Genomic DNA, 6,000 nt, shown 5'->3' with positions numbered 1-6,000 from the left:
ACTGCAACAGCGTCTTCACAGGTCTGACTAATAAATCAATCAAACAGCTGCAGCTGATCCAGAACGCTGCTGCTCGGGTTCTCACTAAAACCAGGAAGATAGAGCACATAACACCAGTTTTAAAGTCCCTACACTGGCTCCCTGTAGCTCAAAGAATAGACTTTAAAATACTGTTGATAGTTTATAAATCACTGAACGGTTTAGCACCACAATACCTTAAAGATCTGTTATTGCTGTATTAACCGTCTAGACCCCTCAGATCTTCTGGTTCTGGTCTGCTCTGCATCCCCAGAACCAGACGAGGAGAAGCAGCATTCAGTTTCTATGCACCACAGATTTGGAACAAACTTCCAGAAAACTGTAAAGCAGCTGAAACACTGAGTGCCTTTAAATCTCAACTTAAAACCCACCTGTTTAGAGTTGCTTATGGCTAAATTAGCATTAGGGTGGGTTTTGATGTCTTCCATGTTTTTGTCTTTAATGTTTTTAATTTATTTTTCTTTCTTTTCGACGTTTTTAATGATGTAATGTTTTTTTTTATTTTTATTTTTTATCTTTCTCTTTCTCACTGTTTATTTCTGTTTTTATTTTAATTATGTAAAGCACTTTGAAATGCCTTGCTGCTGAAATGTGCTATACAAATAAAATTTGATTGATTGATTGATTGATTGATAGTGAACTTGGTAGCCTATTTTCAAAATGGCGGCCGCATCAGCTTCAACCTACTGGCAGACATATCAAAATCGCCCTTTTCAAGACGCTCTTTCACGGATAAAAAAAAAGACATTATTAATAATGGAAACCCCGCACCAAACCTGGGTTTACTAAAACAGACCAGTAAGAACTTTGTAAGGCTTTTAAAGACCGTAACTATGAGCGCTACGAGTGGCTAACAGCTAGCACGTAGCACAACAAGCTATGGATTTTATTTACAAGTAATTGGTGAGTGTCACTTTTTTGTTACATTCTCATTCAGACTTTAGTGAATATTTTTTTCTTTGAATTGTTCATGTGCTATTTGAGCAGTTTGGGTTGATGTTGGGCTTAACTGGAACATAGAAAAGTTTTGCTAAATTGCTGGCTGTTCAATTATGTGTGCTGTGTATTTTGTTAGTACATTGATATATTGCTTTGATATATGTACTGTTGGGCTGCATTGTTGCTTTACGTGGCGCATTTTTATTTATTTGCATATTACTGGATGCCTGTTTGGTGTGGTGCATAGTTTTTGCATTGTCCTGCACAACGTGTGTGTTGTTCAGGTATAGTTGACGTCTATTGCAGGACCTGACTGAAACCCCACAGCACCCAATGGTAATCAGACACTTTCATGATTAGAATACTTGGCTTTCTAAGGGGATTTTCTACAGTACCCCTTTGGCATTATGCTTTGCAGAATGGTTGTATATGAGATGCTGCATGTCAGTATTACAACTGTTGTTTAACCCACACTTCCTTCTTTCTTTCCTTCCTTCCTGGACAACCCACTCAGCCTGTCCATGCCAAACTCCTCAGTGCCAGGAATGCTTCACATCTGCCCCGTCTGCCTCCGGATCATGGTGCGACTTCAAAGCTAACAGGTCGACCTTTTTATTTGAAATTCGTCAAACCTTGTTTGAAACAGTTTGCTGCATATAAAACAACATGCAGCGGTCATTTTATTCTATTTCAGTTGCAATGACTTGTCAAGATTAACTTTACTTATGTACACATGCCTCTTGTGATATCACATACGGTTGGAGACAACCGTACATCTATTTGTATCTTTTATTTGTCCTCTTTATCTCTTTCATTCTGTATAACTTGTGTGTGATAACAAGCCATGGATTTCAGGAATATTAGGCAAAAATAAAACCCACTAAAGCAACTAGAAGATGATAGTGGGGTCATTATATCTTTAAGCAGCTTGTTAAGCGTTTTATAGGTTAATTCATGACATTTAAGAAGAATAGAGCTTGGGATGTATTTTTTTAAGACAAAACCTGAAACACACCGCTTCCTTGTATGACATAATAGAGGGCGGGGAAAAAAAGTCAAGTAAGATATCAAGTCTACGCAAAAATAAAGAATACAGGGATGTCCAACCTCCATGCTGTTCAGGAAGAAGACGGGTTTTGGATTCTGGTGAAAAATGTGAATTTCAACCCCAGAATAAAAGCAAAGAGATCAGTTTGCAAACCAGCGATACAGTTTTGGAGAAATGGCATCAAAATCAAAGTATTTAGCTTGAATACTTGAGACGGAAACTTACAGTTCCACAAAATAATATCCTAACTGTGAAGTATGGGGGTGGGAGCACTGACACAGACCATTTGTGTTTTCTGAGTGAGTTAGTGGCCGATTGCTGCTCACACTGCACCAGGCTCTGCTACACATTTCTTCCCTTCTGCTGCCCAAATCCTCATGATCATTTCTGCAAAGTCAACGACACAGTAGAAGCAACTATCCATTCTCTTCTACGACGAGTGAATCTGCCAGGTTTCCTTGGATCAGTGGTGTCAGAACTGGCCCAAAATCATTAAATTACACAGACCCACGAGCCAAAAACTCATCACTCTTAAAAACATTGAAATCATAAAAAATTATAGTGTTATATCATTTTTCTTTACTGCTCAACAATAAACTAAGCATACAATAATCTTAATTAAACAAATAAAGAAGTCAGAGTTTTGCAGGAAAGTCTTTGTACAGCCAAAACCTCAGAGGGTTTTCCACGTTTTTGCCTTTTGAGAAGAAAGGCAAAAACAGTTTTCAGATTCATCTGGGCTCAACTGGAAAAAAGAGAAAATATTCAGTCAATTCTCAGCAAGAAACAGGATTTGAGTCACCCTTTCTTTAAAACGTTTGCTGTATTTTGACAAGTTTAATACATTTATAAAAAGTAAATTTTACTAAAGTTTCTTTGATATTTATACAAAATTCATTTAGCTTTTTTTTATTTTTTATTTGCAAATTAAAGTATAAACATCTGTTTACAAACTACTCAGTAAGATTGGATAAATTTGGTAGGTAAATCAAAAAGTCTTGCTATTCAAAAAATACAATATGCTGTTATGACCATTTCACATTTTAAGAATATTTTAATTTGTAGTTATTTTTGCACTAATTAAAGATGAAATAATTTGAACCAAAAATCTAACTGCAGTTTTCGATAATCAACCTTTCTGCATCAGTGTTTTGTTTTGCCTTCGTTGTTGTGAACTGGCAAGAAATAAACTGAAATAAAAATTTGCTGCAAAAATTCCCACGTCAATAACCAGCTGTAATTTTTTTTATTAATCATTTTGCATTTGTAAACAACACCACACACCACTGGACTATATCTTTATGAGCCGTCAACTCTGTATATAGATGTTTTTGCCCGGGTGAGTGTTGGCAAAATGGAGGAGCATCTCTGGGCCTCGACGCTAAGCAGGTTGATGGAGTCCAGTCGGACTGTAATGGCCGCCTCCCTCATGGCAGCAGGGAGAGGAAAGGTCTCGGGAGTATTTAGCGGGCGAGGGGAAACAAGGTCGGACGTAGCAGATGAGGCCAAAATGACTTTTATAAATATAATCAAGCTGCCCACAAGGACAAACAACCAAACAAAAAAAAAAGTGTGCAGCAATTTGGGTGTAGCAGCTGCCAGCTCGTGACATTTAAGTTGAATTTGACAGCTGCTTTGTGTTTAGTTGAGTGGTCTGGCTCAGTTCATTTTGCCAATGTGGCTGTTATCATGTTATAATGGATCACTAAACATATCAGTATGGTTAGATGGCTTCGGCATTGTGGGACTTACATGAAAGGCTAAAAATGAAAACCTTTTCCTCCTTGCTTCCTTCCTTCTTTTATTACCGTTTTTTTTTTTTGTCCCATTCTTCGTCCGCAGCCCGGTCAATCCTTTTCCCCCTCCTGTTTAAGGCCTAATGACACGCCGTACCCGCCTAGTGCCCATTTTATGCGCTTCTTAAGTGAAACCGCAGCCAGGCGAAAGCTTTAAGTGGAGACCGAACATTAAAATGTAAGTGACAGAGCAGGTGAGAGTGTGATCGTTTTCATAGTTTGAGGGCCCATTGAGAAGTGAAATGGTTGGAAAGCGGACACTGTTATGGTTCTGCTCAGAACCCATTTACTTTCAAATGAAAGAGAAATCTCCCCCAGTTATGGCAGTAGTTTGAATGTGACACCTTTGCCTCGGTTTTATCTCGCTAGTTGAAGATGTTGAATGAGAAAGACGTGCGGATTATGGATTATACAAATCCTTGCAAAAAGTAGTGATATCTTTTAGGCTTGCACAGTTTCACAAGGTAATATGTTTTATTGGGGATTTGTCATCTGCCATAATTGGCAAATAAAATATGAGAATTATGTACTAGCCCATTTGTATTCAGTCCCCACTGCTCTAACACCTCTAATACTGCTCTAATAATTAAGATCGAGCGCAACCATCTTAGTTTAGAAGCCACCACATTAGCAAAAATGTAATCTCAATATGTTGTGTGAAGGCCAGGTGGTTTGTTAGAGCATGTTAGTGAATATAAAAAAAGTAGTTGACCCACCTATTCTGTGCAGAACTGTAAACACTAGGAGTTGCCAGGGTTAATAGTGTTTTCACATCTAATAGTCTAGATTCAGTTCGATAGGAGCGTTTTGTTACATTTTTAGCTGGTGCAGTTCACATTCACACGTGTCAAATGAAACAAGCCGTTTAAAAAACCTGTTCACCTCCTCACCTGTGGTGGCGCTGCACCGAGAACCAGTGTCAGGAAACGACACGAAAACCTCTGAAGGTTGTCGTGTCATTTTACAAACTGTAAACAAAAATGGAGTGAGATCAGATTTTAGAGGTTGCATTTCTCTTTTGTCTTTGGTAAAAGACCACAAGTCACTTCTTCTGCTAGCGCTAAACTCTCACATTTGTTTAGGTTGTATTTACCCAAAATGCCCCGTGTTGTAGTCCGCTTCCTGCTTTTGGAGCGGTCTCCAGTTTGGCATAGCACCAGAGTTCACTTCAACTGAACCGATGCCTGGTTTTTAGACGGATTAGCGTTCGATGATGCATTCACAACTCTCCAAATGAAACCAGACGTTCCAGACATTCATCCTACAAACCCAACAAAGACGGCTACATGTCCATAGGTACAAACAAAGCAATACTGGGTGATCTTCTGTCTGACTTGAGAAATATGTCGACTCTGACGTACGGCATGTAGTTAAAGAACTACAGGTTTGAAATGTTTGCTTTTATTTTCAATTTAAGAATAATGTATCCTTCTATTTCACAGCTATCTGCTGCCTTGTTTTTGGATTTTCATCTAAAATCCCAATAAAATATATTAATATTTGTAGCTGTAATGTGACAAAATGCTCAAAAAAGCCAAAGAAATACTTTTACAAAACATATTTAGATGTAAAATTAAAGTGAGGTTTCTGAAAATGGCTGTAAAACGGACCAATGTTAAAAGCTTCACAACTTGCACTTATTAAATTAAAATTAATCTTCAACAGATTATTACAGGATGCTGAGTACCTTTTGTTGGGCATTTAGGACTTCCATGACAATTTCACATTTGTTTCTTTAAGATTTTAAATTTCATTTGATGAAAATTATTTAAAAAGAGAAAGGCAGGAGCACTTACAAAGCACACTCAGGGATTTTTCATTACCCCGACTCATTCTGACACAGCAGGCCCGGTATTACAGCTCTTGGATGTTTTCTCCAAAATGAATGCACCATCCAGCGGCTCCATTTTCACAGAGTTTATTCAGAAAATGTCTCCCGAGATGAGTGGTCACGCTCACATAAAACGGCAAAGGTATCTTGTTTGTTTCGCTATTAAACCATGAAACAAAAAAATACCTTCCAAGGCCACACAGAGGGGTTGATTCATACATGAGTTGTGTGACATTGAGTAAAATGTTGTCGTTTTTGGAGACTGTTGAAGTCGCTGAAGGAGTAAATCTAACGTTTCTTAAATCCACCCACCCAATTGTTTTCTAAGGTATTCCTTATTTTTGTGT

General features: G+C 38.0%; 1 protein-coding gene across 1 annotated transcript in view; it reads left to right on the top strand.

Moving 5' to 3' along the window:
• Positions 1-473: 473 nt before the first annotated feature.
• The window catches only part of flrt1a (fibronectin leucine rich transmembrane protein 1a), a 73,606-nt gene continuing 68,079 nt past the window's right edge, over positions 474-6,000 (top strand). Inside the window, exons 1-2 of the mRNA XM_017308712.2 lie at positions 474-942; positions 1,493-1,580. The gene's annotated coding sequence lies outside the window, so the exon portion shown is untranslated. The remainder of the gene's footprint in view (positions 943-1,492; positions 1,581-6,000) is intronic.

This window comes from Poecilia reticulata, chromosome 14 (genome assembly GCF_904066995.2).
Source record: "Poecilia reticulata chromosome 14, P_reticulata-male-v2, whole genome shotgun sequence".
Taxonomy (NCBI): domain Eukaryota; kingdom Metazoa; phylum Chordata; class Actinopteri; order Cyprinodontiformes; family Poeciliidae; genus Poecilia; species Poecilia reticulata.
Note: the sequence above shows the minus strand (reverse complement) of the source record. Positions and strands in the feature narration are given on the sequence as shown.